This window comes from Anolis carolinensis, chromosome 3, assembly GCF_035594765.1.
Source record: "Anolis carolinensis isolate JA03-04 chromosome 3, rAnoCar3.1.pri, whole genome shotgun sequence".
NCBI classification, from domain to species: Eukaryota; Metazoa; Chordata; class Lepidosauria; order Squamata; family Dactyloidae; genus Anolis; species Anolis carolinensis.
Genome location: NC_085843.1, coordinates 17,824,100 through 17,839,942, shown reverse-complemented (window position 1 = coordinate 17,839,942; position 15,843 = coordinate 17,824,100). Strand labels below are relative to the sequence as shown.

General features: G+C 40.1%; 1 protein-coding gene across 10 annotated transcripts in view; it reads right to left on the bottom strand.

The window, feature by feature from the left end:
- fat3 (FAT atypical cadherin 3) overlaps nucleotides 1-15,843 on the bottom strand; it is a 572,050-nt gene that overhangs the window by 255,307 nt on the left and 300,900 nt on the right. The window lies entirely within an intron of this gene.

The window sequence follows — 15,843 nt, the reverse complement described above, 5'->3', positions numbered from 1 at the left end:
TCCTAGCCTTTTCAAGCAGCAGAATAAAAGAGTTGATAAGATTCTTTTCAATTTCACATCTATCCAGAGGGTTTATTGGGGGGGGGGGGGGGAGATCACATTTCGTGAGGACCCATTCAATTCTGCTCTTGTCCAACATGTTCTCTGTAGAAATACCTAGGTTCTTAGATATCATTGACCATACAGTCACACTGGAGGACCTAAAGAACATATTTTAAATTCAAATTCTCAAAAGTCTAAACCACAAATGTGGAGGGGTGACTGTATGCCACACTGGCTCTCTTTTTAATAATTAACACTATAAAACATGCAATGGACATTTATTTATACAAGTGTTCTGATAAAACATGAGATGGAAACTGACAAAAAAAGGGCTAATAATAGGGCACAAGTCTTAAGACTCTGAGGAAAGATCGGTCCTGCGTGTATAAGGCTGCAAGGCCACATCTTAATAAAATGGTAGAAATCATTCCCATAATGATAGTAGAACAAAGAAGGATTTAAAATGTCAGTTGAATCATTTTTCTCTTTCCATTGCACTTTGTGTATGTACACACATTTAGGTGTTCTTTTGTATGTGTGCCAAAATCTGTAATATATAATTATAGCTCTGTCCAGCTTAACAAGACATTGGCAACCACAGAGATCACACTTGTCAACTAGTAAACTCCATTAGATAGGACAGATAAAGCATTTTGTATCTGTCAAAAGCGATAGTGTGAATCAAACATTCTGAATTTTGTTTCATCCAATTCCTGGTTTTCAAAGGTCACACGCCAGAAGAAGATCAAATCTGATGTGGCATATCATCAAAGTTCTAGCTTGCTGTGCTTTTAATTGATCAAGATTTAGTTGCTCTTGATTCTGGCATGGACATTAACCATACTTATAGCAGAAAGTTAAAATAATGAGAATGAAGTAGATAAGTGGGAAACACTTGGCCCAAAGCATTGGCAATTAAGTATGGCTCACTTCCTAGTAAAAAGTATATGATTCTTCTGCCAGTTGAAGAAATGTTCCTTGATATATGAAGCCTATCAATAGAATATACAGTCGGTCCTCCACATTTGTGGGTTTAACTTTTCAGGATAAGATTATTGGCAGATTTGATTGATATAGTTTCTCCAAGAATCTCTAGGTCTTTCAGCATGACTCTATAATAAACTTTAATCAGAAGTTGACCAAAAAGGTTTTCTGGATAACCTTGTCCAACACAACTCTTTGGTCAACATCTAGCCAAGTTGATCTCTTGACCCCTGCAAATGTGGAGGGCTGATTTTCTTTATAAAAAATATAAAGCCTAATGAAGAATTTCATAAATGTCAGAAAGCCTTATGTTATATATTTGTTATTGTTGTGTTTCTTCAAGTTATTTCCAACCTATGGCAAAAATTACAGTTTCAAGATTCCAAAGGGCTGGTTGCTCTTTCTCCCAGGTATGCTTGACCTTCACCTCCATTAGCCATAGTAGCTGGGGATGATGGAACTCATAGTCTCATATATCCAGAAGGTTCCTGGTAGAAATGTTAAGATACAATGATAATCTCCTCTGTATGAGTTACACACCAAGTCCTGAATAGACACAATCTCACAGAATCAGTTAGAGGGGGCCTTAAAGCTCTCAAATCCAAACCTCCCCCTCCAGCTTGAGCATCCCAATAGATAGCTCTCCATCCTACTACCTGTATAGGTAATTGGATCCATTGCTGAACTTCTCATTCCTTTTACTGAACCCAATATGGATCTCAACTAACCAAATTTTGTTCCACCCGCCTTATTTTTTTTTGCTATATAGCCTTAAAACATTTCACATGTTATTTCCATCTGTGAGTTTACTTAATATGAATATTATATGTCACAAGCGCACTGAGTGATAGACATTTAGAAGAATTTGTATTCATTTTGTTTCCATCAAGATGATTAAAAATTACAAGAAAATAAAAGAAGTAGAATATTTAAATAGTTTTTTTAAATTACTTCTTTAAAAAAAGGGTTATTTCTAATTACATGCACAATTGCTAATCCATCTGTTTATCCTATGCCACAAATTCATGTGATTATACATGCTTGAATAACAATTAAATTTTAAAATCCTAAGAAGCTAATGGAATGTCTCAGGAATATCTCAGGGATCTTAGAAAATACATGGTTCCCTTCTCCCTTCTGTGAAAACAAAATTAACCCATTTATTTATACTCTGTTGCACATGTCTGTTATAACTATTTGCTAAACTGAACCACTAAATTATTTTGCTAGTAAAGGAGATGGAACAAATCAACACTTACACAAATTCCATTCATTAAATTGCTCTGTTCTCATTGGGCATAACTAGGGCTCAGACCACAAAGTTCAGATACTGAGTGTCTCAAAAGATGGATAAGTGTATTCTCCAAGTGATCTGGATAATCTTGACCAAGTCCCTGCCATCCCACTTATCCATCTGCTTTCAAAATGTTCTAGTTTCTCTCTCTTACTTCCACTTTCACCCATTGTCTTCAGCTTATTTCAGTTATTGTAAACTGAGTTGAACAAAGGTAATTGTGTTCATTTAACTCAGCAGGACAGAGGAAGAGAGGGGGTGAAAGGGGAGAGTCTCATCCTTCCAAAATGGATAAGGCAAAAGCAAAAGTGTTACAGCAACCTGGCTTCTATGTTTCTCCACAATCACAACCTTTTGTAATGCTGACCATACACCCAGTTCTAATTTGTGAAATCTATATGTAAATACATATCTGTGAAATGATTTCATCTGAGAAATGCATGTATGCAAACATAATGCACTTAAGCAGTATCAATCAGAGTCTGAAAAAGTAATTTTTATAGATATAGTATGATCTCCATATACATAGAAGATACATCCCAAGACTTCCTGTGGATATATGGACCTACAGCTAATAGTGAACCCTATATATTTTGACTATATCTAGGCCAGAAGCATGCAATAAAATCACAATGGAGGACCTAGAGAGGCACACAGACACTTCTGGGAAAGCTAATTTTCAAAGCATGTGTAAAACCATGGGTATCCGTGGATATGGGGTTATACTGTACTATTGTTCCAATCACAACAGAAGTTTAAGAGGCTTGTCCAAAGAAAACAAATTCTCAGAAGATAAATTTCATATGAGTTGAGCCGAGATCTAAACAATCCGAGGTCAAAGACATCAAATCAATAAGTGTGTTTGGAGCTGAGATAGAAGAATAATAATAACAGGTCCAGGGTCAAATCCACAAAGGCGTGACTAGGTGTTGGAAGTCAGGTCAAAATGGGTTGGTTGTCCGCAGCAGAAAAGAGTAATGCAACTGGTTCAACTTCTCAACTGCTCCCCGTCACCTTTCTCAAAAAGGCAACAGATCCTCCAATCTCCTGCATTTGCTGGCGTCTCTCTATTAATGGAATTGAGGTATTTTGTCTTGAACTTCTTGAGAGCTGCTAGCTTCGGTTTCAGCCACTGAAGCTTACAAAGTCTCCAAGGCAGGTGGCTGCTGGAAACTGTTTGCTTCAATCTCAATCACTGGCAGTTCCACTTGCTCATCCTCCTCACTGTCTGAGCCAGGCAGTACAACTATAGGAATTGTATTTCAAAAACTACTATCTATACTACAGTACCATTCCTATCATTAATACAAATGCCGATGAATAACCAACAAAATAACTCATGAAATCTTATTATCTTTGTTTGATTTGGAATTGTGTCTGGTTTCTGTGGCCCTAAATAAATATATTATTGGAAATGAAGGACCAATCCATACAAGGGGCCACATCTGAAAATGATATTGAGAATATTGTTGGTGTTATACATCTGTGTAATTTTCCATAAACATATCATTGTACTTTATAAGGCACTGTGCAATGGATATATTAATTTAAGTTACTCAAGCAACATAAATCCTACTGTAAGAACAACAGAAACAATTGAATTTACGTATATTTATAACACATTTCATTCATAGGGCTACTCTAGATGGGACTAACCTACAGAACTCCAGTCATGTAATTTCCCATTTTTGGATAGTGTGCAGCTATGCCTAAGTGCTTTACTACATTGCTTTCTTGACCAGCATTGCATAAACAACAATAGTATATCCTTCTTTTTCAGAATAAGGAGCCCCCAGGGGCACAGTGGGTTAAACCCTTGTGCTAACAGGACTGATGACTTGAAGATTGGGTTGCTGACCTGAAGGTTGCCGGTTCAAATCCAACCTGCCTCTATCAGCTCAAGCTCTGTGCAGGGACATTAAAGAAGCCTCCAACAAGGATGGTAAAAACATCAAAAATTCTCTCACACCAGAAGCGACTTGCAGTTTCTCAAGTCGCTCCTGACATGAAAAAAAAGAATAAGGCAAAAAGCAGACAGGAACACAGTCATCTGCACACTTGATATTCAGCAAATAGATGGCATGGCATAAAGATATGAATAGAGATTTATACTACACAAAGATTGCACTCAAAAATTCTTGTATTTGAGTATCTGTTGAACAAGTCTTTATCTGGAATTCCAAAATATGAAATACTTAAAAAAAAAAGACACCTGGCTGGCTAAGATAGTGACACCTTTGCTTTGTGATCATTTAATGTACACAAACTTTCTTTCATGCACAAAATTATTAAAATATAGTATATATCTTCAGGCAATATGTATAATGTACACTTTTGTTTCGGTGTCCACTTTCTAATTGGTTGCACTTTTGCTTTGTTAATTTTCTGATATAACAACAGGGTCCAGCCCACTCCAAATCTCCCACGATTTTGTAGCACTTTATCAACTACCTCATGTTAACAAAACTCACTTAGCACACTTTTGTCCAGCTCGTTTTTATGATTTTATTGCTATATTCTAGTTTATGTTTTTTACCAATTTTTTGCTATTTTATTTTTTATTTTAATGCTTATTCTCATTTGTACGTGGTTTTTGTTATTTGATGTGTTTTATGTTTCTTAATGTATTTGCCTGGGCTTTCGCCCCATATAAGCCGCCCTCAATTCCTTTGGGGAGATGGAGGTGGGGTATAAGAATAAAGATTATTATTATTATTATTATTATTATTATTATTATTATTATTATTATTATTATCATTATTATTATGTATATATGAAACATGAATTAATTTCATGTATAGACTTGGCTCCTATCTCCAAGATATCTAATTACATATTCCGAAATCCGAAATCCGAAACACTTCTGGTATTAAGCATTTTGGATCAATGGTATTTAACCTGTACTTTGTGTAATGCAGAGGACTGATCCACGGAATCTAGTTGGCCTTGGAAACCCTTTTCAGTGATGCCCTCCATAACAAGATCAGGCAGGCTCCCTCCCTCCTGTCCTTCCACAAAAACGGAAGACTTGGTTATGAGACCAGGCTCTTGATAGATGCAGCATTAGTGATTGTGAACTTCATGACAAAGAACTGACAGACCTGGATTGTGACTTGGATTATGCCTCTGAATGTATATTTATATGGATGCTTTAATTTAATTCAATTTTAACTATTATTGTTGTTGTACTGTATTATTGTTTGTATATACTCTGGGCCGCTGGTGGCACAGTGTGTTAAAGCGCTGAGCTGCTGAACTTGAGGACCGAAAGGTGCCAGGTTCATATCCTGGGAGCAGAATGAGCGCCCGCTGTTAGCCCCAGCTCCTGCCAACCTAGCAGTTCAAAAACATGCAAATGTGAGTAAATTAATAGGTACCGCTCCGGCGGGAAGGTAACGACGCTCCATGCAGTCATGCCAGCCACATGACCTGGAGATGTCTATGGACAACGCCGGCTCTTCAGCTTAGAAATGGAGAAGAGCACCAACCCCCAGAATCGGTCACAACTGGACTTAACGTCAGGGGAAACCTTTACCTTTTTTATTCTCTGTTTATATTAGTTGTAAGCCGCCCTGAGTCCTCAACCTTGGGGGTGAGAAGGGCAGGAGAGAATTGTTGTAATAAATAAATCAATAAATAAATATGATAAAGCAATATGTGGAAGTAGGAGGAGGGTGTGAATCCACCCCACAACTGCACCGTGTTTCAGAAGTGTCTGCAGGAATTTCCTTGTGCACATTTTTGTAATACACACATTATGCAGTTCCCCCCACCCTCTGAAATCCACACTGAAGCTCAGAAATGCACAGCTGTCCAAAGCAAGATGAATTTCATGCTGCAGTTTAAAGACGTTTGCAGTTTGCTGGAGTATTACACAGGCATTTCTGTATGAAAAAGTGGCCCCTGAAAAACTCTTTATCATCCCTACCTTCTACTACCAATTTCTCTTGCACTGACAGAAATTGGCAACACAGAGTAGGTGGCTTATGGAAGAAGGAAGAGACAAGAAAACTAAGCCAGGCCTCTGGCTAACAGCTGACCCAGGGGGGAACAAGCAAATTAAGAGCCAAGGCATGGAGAAGCAAGATATAGAGTGAGAAGGTGAGGGAGGGGAAAAACATACATAGGGCACATAGAAAGCATGAAGGTTCTATTTATTGATCACAGACGTACATACTACACATACAGCATTTGTGCAATGAGGTCTTTGAAGGAAGGATCAGTTTTGCAAAGATAAATTGTGCAGCAAGGTGACTGGAGACATAAGCTGAAACCCTTTGCGCTGCCAAGGGAAAATGGCATTATCTCAGCAGGACAGCCAGTGCAGGACACTTTCCTTCAAACATACACATCTCTTCTCTGCTGCTTTCAGTCAGAGCCTAAGCCTGGAGGAAGGAGGAGGGGGAATGCTCCGTCTCTGGCAGCCTGAACAGAGGACATTCAAATACACATCAAGGAGATGTTATCATGGGGGAGGGAGCTCAAATTAGTGGGATTCTGCATGTGTATAAAACTTGGATAGAAGACTACCAGTCAAAGGTATTTCAAAACAGGCAATATTACATCAAAGAGTACTGGGAAAGTTATTGCAAAGGAGATGAGACTGAATGCCAACATGTTAGAAACTGCAAATATTAACCTCACAGCTGCCTCTAAGTTAACCGTACTTCACATTATCACCAACAGGATTCTTAAGGTTTCCTTTGTGAAAAATTTGGACCGTAGTGTGGTGTTGGAGGATCTAGAGATTCTAGAGAGTACATATAAATCACATCCACAAATAAATCCCTCAATGTCATATCTGGAAATGTAGAGGGCCAACTGTATTGAGTTTATGTTTACATAAGCTAAGTCCCATAAGTATAACTATTTCACATGAAGCTAAATGCTAGACCAGGCATATACGGCACCCTAGGCGCTTACTTCAGGTCCTTCTTATTTTCCTTGTCCTCTTGGCATAAGGAGGTGGTGGCCCAACATATCCTTATGCCAAAAAGATAAGGGAGGGAGGCACGCAGCAGCTGAGAGCCCTCTGGACCGCTCTCTGCCATCACGTGTCTTGCCCTCCTCCCGGCAAAAGGACGATGCAAGTTGCCCCATCCTTATGTCAGGAGGACGGCTCAAGGAAGGCACGCGGCAACTGAAAGCCCTCCAGAGCACTCTCAGCTACTGCCTGACTCACCCTCCTCCTGGCATAATGTCAAGAGGACAGCCCGAGGACTGGGGGAGGAGGATCAAGGCAGTTGCTACATGTCTTGTGGTTCTCTCAGCAAAAGGATGGGGCAAGAAACCCCATCGTTTGCTGGGAGAACAACCTGAGGATGACCCCTGCCCTGCCTCTTCCTGGCCCTCCCCAACCGGTTTGTGCCCGGTCACCCTCGCTCTTGGCCTGGCCCTCCTGACCGGACCCAAGGCAAAAAGGTTTGTCCATGCCTGTGCTAGTCCCAACTAGAATAGAGCCACTAATTCAGAGTTTTCTAACCATTTCATAATGGTGACAGACTATATGGCCAGAATCACAATGGATTGTGTGGCTTCTGGGCTGTATAGCCGTGTTCTAGCAGCATTTTTCTCCTAATGTTTCATCTGCATCTTCAGAGGATCCTCTGAAGATGCCAGCCATAAATGTAGGCGATGTACTGCATCCTTTGTTTTTAACATTGAAATAATGTTAGATGAAAGAAATTGGAATATTTGATGATGTGAAAATGATATTTCTTCAACTAGACCCAGGCCCAAATGGTGTGCACTCATATTTATTTAACTACATTGTTGCCAACTTAGGGTCCCCACCCACCCCCTCACAAAGAAAGGTGCCCATCTTTGAAAAACAATAAAGTAGATACTACATGGTCAACACAGAAAAACTGCACCTTCAAGGTTTGATTGGTGTAAATAGACTATAATTGATTTCAGTTTTTAAAAAAAATCAAGAAAAAGGGCAACTGACAAATTTTTCCATCCCCATTTCATTCAAATTTGTTGTGTGTCATTGTCTTCTTCTTGGAAGAAGACACTGCAAGCATAAGTCAATATAATGGCCTAAACATTTCTGTAATAATTGCCATCTTTTTACCTACTACTCAGATTGGAGAATTTTAATTGGGCAGCATCTGACATTTAGGATTAACTTAAAATGTTATTTTTAAGTCAGTGAAGCAAATGCAAAACATGGCTGTGTGTTTGTGTATGCATGTAGGGTGCGTGATTTGGATGATAACAAATTACACTTGTAAATGCTGCTACAAATGTCAGAATCATGGGGAAGTTTATTAGACCTTCAGAAACTAGCTCAAAAGCTAAAATAGATATGACCCAAACTTTGTGTGAAATCTATTTTGAAAAATATTTACCCTTGATATGTTTTTAATTGTATTGCTTTTTAAGTTGCTTTGTGTCCTGATCCTGGGGGGAAAGAAGATACAAACAGAAGAAGAAGAAGATGATGATGTTGTAATAGTTTTGCTTAGTTGAGAGTTAAGTGTGACCTTTCCTACATCTTCGCACAAAATGTGAGATTCAAATGGGCTGCATGTTTTTTAAAGCACCGCGTCATTTACTAAAATCTGTCATCTTTCAAATCCTATACTTCTGTTTAAATGGGCACACATTCAAAACTTCCCAGCTATTGCTAGATGATGTACCATTTTAATTTGCAAATGTGACAACAATGACTGGATAATTTAAAACTGGAAGTGTCTACTTTATTCAATTTGGAGTGGGGAGAAGTGTTTTCTGACTGGTCTTCAAGGATTGGAGACTTAGGAAGGGGTACGAAGCAAATCCGCTATGTTCTGCAGTGGTTTCGGGCTGGGGGCCTTTGGGAGCTGTACTCTGGGACCCGAAGATTGAATGTGGACACTTAACCACGCTTTTCCTGCTCTTGGATGACAGTATCTTCGCTCCCACTAACTATAATCAAGATTTCTGGAGAGGGATACTCATAGCCTAACCCAAGATAGACTGAGAAATTAATTGGAAATATGGGAGAGGAAACCTATGGCTTTGGGGAGTGAAAAGAGAGCTGTTAGACAGTGGTAGACTCCCATATTCAGGTTTCCCCCTCCTACCGTGCTTCCTTGACTCCACCAGCACAGAGCCCATTGGACCTCATACCACAGCATACATCTACTTCTGGCAGGGCTCCATGCCAGCTGTATTAAGTAAGTGTTGTAAGAGGGGGAACCTGAACATGGGAAACTACCCGTATTTGTGTTAGGAATAATGGGGACAATATGGACGCACTCCAGAAAGCTATGCTTTCCAGCGTGTGATGGGACAGATTCGCCCCACTGCCCTCCTCACACACTCTCCCCCAATGTCCTCCACATTGAGAACCTCAATGTGATGAGGTCCTAAATCTAGAAATTTTAATCAAAAAAGTCAGCCTCGATAACATGGACTGAATTATCTAGATGGTCTAGCTGGGTTCAGATTACTTTGGCCTGGCAATACTGTCAGCTCACTATCCCTGTTAGTGTTGCCACCCGTAATGGCCATAGAGCTTCATGGGAGCTCCTGGCCATCATAGGCACCCCATGCTCAAATTAGCAGAGGTGATGACCTGACAGGAAGAGGGTGGGGAAATATCAGCAGGGAAGACTTATAATGGCCAAGAGCTTTCACGGAGCCCTGTGGATACCCGGCAATGGCCATGGAAAAATGGACCTGAGTCATGTTCATTTTCCTGTGTTGATAAGTCCAGGCCAAAGGGATTGAAGTTTCAGCCTTCATGGACATTGTACTGGTCCACATCAGATCCAGTCATGCTATCCACGCTATGTGCAAATGGTGGGATTGCACTGCAGTTTCAGCCAAACTCCAGAATATCCCTGACTTTCCTAAGGTAAAGGTAAATATTTTCCCCTGGCATTAAGTCTAGCCATGTCCGACTCTGGGGGTTGGTACTCATTTCCACTTCTAAGCCAAAGAGCTGGTGTTGTCCGTAGACACATCCAAGTCCAGCATGACTGCATGGAGTGGTACCTATTGATCTACCCACATTTGCATGTTTTCGAACTGCTAGGTTGGCAGAAGCTAGGGCTAATAATGGGAGCTTACCCTGCTCCCCAGATTCGAACTGCTGAGCTTTCGGTCAGCAAGTTCAGCAGCTCAGAAGTTTAACCCGCTGGGCCACCGGGGGCTCCTAACTTTCCTAAACAGAGAACTAAATCAATTTAAACCAATTTAATTCACAAGGAAGACCCTGAACATCATGAAGACAGCCAGGAGTGACTTAAAAGTGAATGTGAACTACTGTGCCTATACAGAACCCTTTGTTTCTTCAACCCTCTTTCACTATTATCCCAATACCAATGCTGCTAACAAAAACCCTTCCAGCTAGAAATATAAGCAAAAAAAGATGGCTGGGGCCATGTAAAAAATCTTTATAAAAAAGGAGCTCTCTTTTCAAAGACTTTGCTAACTGTGTTAGATGTCTATTAAGTCATGCATGTGAGAATAAAATCAGTTAAGCTTTATATCCATATAGGTGACGAACTGTGGAAGTTAGAAAGGCATTCCTGGTTTTCAATCATAAATCTCTCTCTGTCTCTTTCACACTCATAGTGTCAAGGAGTCCAGGACCACTCAAATATATACAATTTATGCACCAGCATGTGACACACGGCTACACTCTTATATCAAATTAATCTTGTTTCAGCTCAAATTGATCTCTATTTCTATCACTTTTTGTTTTTTTTTCCTTTATCCTTTTATTTATTAAAGAGCATTTCTACCTTGCTTTCAGACAAAAAAGAGGGGGTGGACTGTAAAGGAAAAGAAAAGCAGTGGCAGCAATATCCGTATGACCAGCAGCAGCAACAAAAATCCAATTTAATTCATAAATTCTCTAGACCATGGCATTTTGACCTGCCTTCTAAAGGCAGAGGGAGAGATGGCATTACTCACTAGCTGTCCTCACCCCAATCTTATCTACACTGAGTTTCAGTTTATGAGATTCCATACTGCTCATTACTAACACCAGACAGCTGGTAATTTGCCTGCAGTAATGCTAACTTTAAAACCCAGTGAGGTATCTCTATTGTATGGGAATACATCGGAGTTGGTTCATGTATTGCGCCTGCTGCACCAGTTGTAATCTTTCTTCTTCTTCTTTTTTTTAAAATCGTAATGGTTTGAATTAAAATTCATTGCTTTCCCCACAGCACCAAAAAAAAGGACAGCAATAAATCAAGACAATAAATTATCACTATGCGTTGCTGTGAAATTAACACCCATGTATGGGAAATAAAACAGAAAATTTATAGCCTCAATCAATCTGCTTTAATGTATATAACTCCATCATCTGCTTTATTTACCGTCTTCCCTTATTCCCCATCCCTAAACTAAACCTTTTCTAGCAAACACTTTGGTGGAAAGGTAATGGCCTGTTATGGATCTCACTCCGACAATTTTTAGAACGCTGGCCCATTAGAGGAACTATTACAGAACTCAAAGCCTAGTGAGTAATGAAGGCGGGACATATTGCCCCCAAGGCTATTTGGAGAAGTATATACAGTACAGCCTTCTTATACACAAATTCAATATTCACCATTTCACATATCCACACTCAATAAAATACCCCCCACCATGGAATAATAACAAACCCTGCATTTTGGCTACACCTGAGCCAGAAGCGTACCAGTGCGTCTTGCTCAAATATAGTCAAAATATAGGGTTTGCTATTATCTATGGTTTCAGGTATCAGTGGAGGGTCTTGGATTGTATCCTGCATAGCTACTGGGATTGCACTGTACTGATAAGCTGAAGATGGTTTGAGTGTAGAATGAAGGCTGAGGCACAGACACAACTAAATGCTTCTCCATAATTGTCTGCTAAAGGTATTTTTTAAAAAATACATACAATTTAAAAAGAAGAGAAGTAAAACATTACTTATGGCAATACATTTAGAAATGTACAGGTGTACTTCCCTTTGGGTTGCTTTACTTTCGAGTGCTTTGCTAATGCTGTGCTGTTCACTTAGGAACAGAAAAAATGGATTCAAATTGCAGGAAGAGATTATAACTAAACATCAGGAAAGAATTTCATTGACAGTAAGAGCTCTTCAATATTGGCACAAGCTTCCTTGGAGAGTGGTGGAGTCTCCTTCTCTAGAGTATTTTAAACAGAGGCTGGATGGCTATCTGTTGGGAATGATTAGATTGTGTTTTCCTCCATGGCAGGGGGTAGGACTAGATGACTCTTGTGGACTCTTCCAAGTCAATAATTCTATGATTTATATAGTACAGCGATCTGGAACCTAATTCTGCCACATTATCAAATTATGGCTCCATCTATACTATCATATAATGAAGTTTGAAACTGCATTATATGGACAGTGTAGACTCATATAATGTAGTTCAGTGCAGCTACACTGCATTATATGTGATCACATTGACTATTTAATGTAGCTTCAAGCTGCAGCATATGGCAGTGTAGATGATGCCTATGTCTGTCATGGATTCCACTATACAAAATTTAAGCTACACCTGACGGATTATCAGCTTTACTTCCAAAAAAGGTATTCTCAGAACAGGAAATCCCTCAATGCTTTTGGTTAACATGTTTTAGATGTGCAATTTGTACATGTATCCATATGTATACTTTCCTGTTGCTATACATTCATTCCCTAAAACATCTCCCATGAAAACATAATTTATTTCCCTCCCATAATATGTTTTTGCAGCACATTCTTTCCTACACTTCCCTATTTTCAGGTTCCCATCACGGAAACTTCCATTAGTTTACAAGAATGCAAGTCACAAAAACAAAATTTCCACATACAAGGAAAACACCTAACCATGACAAAACAAGGTAAGTTATTGAATTACTTAAAATCAATCAAGATTAAATTGAATCAAAATATTGTTTGCATTTAAAGAATATAGTACCCTGTTAAATTCCTATTTATTTAATTGATTAATTAATATATATTCTGCCAATTTCCAAGCACAGGATTCTCTGTGGCTTATGAAAAGTTTAAAAAAAACCCAGCTAAAGCTAAAAATAAAATTCATTAGCTACAAAGGTCTGTTTAATGAGACAGCACTTCAATTAAAATGGAAAGTTAAAACAATTTAAAACACATTTAAAACATAATAGAAATAAAAGCACAACACACACCATCAAAAGTTGCTTCTGTTCTAACAAACTGAAAACCAAAGATCTGCCTAAATAAAAAGAATTTGCCTACTGGCAGAAAAAGATCAAACAGGTAAAACCAAACCACGCATGGCAGATTGTTCTACAATCTGGGAGCCACTTCCTCTTGTATGATGACAAATTACGAGCTTTAATTTTCCTTTTAATGGCATTGGCATTAGCTACTGAGCTGAGTGCTAACAGAGTTTTAAGATTCAGTTCCCGGATGGAACTTTCTCTGCCACAAAATTATTAAATGGGAATAATTTCTAACATATCACCACTTAAACCACACCAATAAGTGAATATCTGACCAATATGACCAGAAATAGAGAGACAATGCAAGGTATAATCATCTTACACTCCTTATCTGCTTTAAGTATAACCCCCAATTTCTACATTACGTGATTACAAGTGAACATCCCCTGGTTTGGTAAAACCTGCCAAAGTCTGCCTATGCATTTTGCAAAACTGAACTGATAGAATACACACATAACAAAGTGGACCTAAACAATGGTTAAATACTAGCATTGAGTGCATTTCCAACAACTGTCAATAAAGCATGGTTTTTTTTTTAAATGAAAGATGGCATCAAGAGTGTTAGCTTCCAGCTCTCTGACAACAAATATCTCCTCCTTTCATTTCCCTAAGTAATAACTGTGTTCTCTCATAAGCAGTTCTTGCTTTCTGTGATGTCAAATCCTGGTGATGATGAGCGCCTGATTAGCTTGAATTATAATATCGTCACTGCAGATACTTGTGCAAAACCATGATTGAAACCAGCAAGGAATTTGTGCTAGAGAGGACAGTGGAGAAAGATAGCTACAGTGCTAGTAGGGCAATAAATCCACTTCACATATAGTATGAACTATAAAGAAGTCATGCAAGATGCTGACTTCTAGGCCCAAAGTAATAAAAGGGCTAGTTTACACTGGGCACATTAGCCTTGTGTAATGACCTCATCGCATTTATGAGGTCTCACAGGGCGATTTGCCAGCCTCCGTGGCAAATCGGCGAGGCAGTGGGGCAACCCTGACGCCCCTCCTCACCCGCAGCAATGCTTCCCCATCACACATAGGAAGGCTTTGCTGTGCAGCTTCCTTCTGCGCTAGCCCTGCTGTTCGGAATGAAATACAGGAAGCCTCCCTTGTTCTGCGCACAGCCTTGTAGGACACTGTTTCCCCAATTCATCCACAAAGCCCCACCAGAATGACCCTGCGTCGTGTGATGGGCGAGGTGTCAGGCTCCATGGATGAACTAGGGCAAAAGTGTCCTACGATGCTGCCAAAGGCACATATGATGAAGTCATTGATCTGCTTCAGATATGCTGAATTCAGGACCATTGTCCACATTACCCAGGGCTACATTGGTCTCACTGGACTGCCAACTCCTCCATGTTGCCATCACTCCTAGATGGCCACAGAGCTCTGCCTGAGCATGTGGCCACTGCAGTTGTCTCTCCTGATATTAGGACAAGACACTCAAGAGACCAGCAAGAAGAAAGGGGCTGATCCAGACTGTCCCAAAGCCCTGGGATACTGAACTCTTCTAGACAGGACCCATATCCTGGACCCTGTCGGACTTTTACCTGAGGCGTCCAAACGACTTTTACCTGAGGCATCCAAACGACGCCTCAGGTAAAAGAGGATTAATCTGTGACCAAGCAGGAAACTCTGCCTTGTTACAAATTATTTAGATACCCCTTTGGACCCGGGTCTTTCTGAAAGGCCCAGTTCTAATGGGGTATGGGCCCTGTGGGGACAGTCCCAGGAGTCTGTCCCCACAGCCCAATTTGCTCCTTCGGCTCAATGAGCCCAAAGTAGCAAAGAGGGCAGCTATCCCCTCCCCAACCCCCCCCCCCCCCCACCAAAAGCCCTGAAAACAACAGAAAACTTACTGGGCCACCATTAGGCCTCTCTGCAGGCCTCCTGGAATGTACCAATGAGACGCAAGGAGGCGGGAGGGCCCAAATCACTCCTGTAAACCCCACCCCACCTTTTGGTGCACTATTGGTACATTTGAGGAGGCCTGCAGAGATGCATCATGGCAGCCCAATCAGTTTTCTGTTGTTTTTAGGGCTTTTGGGGGGAAGATTTCTTCGGTATCCCCCATGCTCTCCCTTAAGTTACTGGGACAGTATGCAGACACCCAATAGGCAAAGCCCTTTTTTTCTGGGTGTGGGGATGTAAACCTGCTTTGGAAGCGAGTTTAAGTGTAGTGTGGAAGTGCCCACCCTGAAGATTGAAGCGAACACTGAATTTTGTTTTAAAGTGAGGCAAAGTGAGTTTAAAGCCAAAAAGTCTGTGATACCCATTGGAACCTGCAGTGAGTCATGAAGTTCGCTAGCACTCCATTCAAAATGAGTATGGGATTTGGATAGC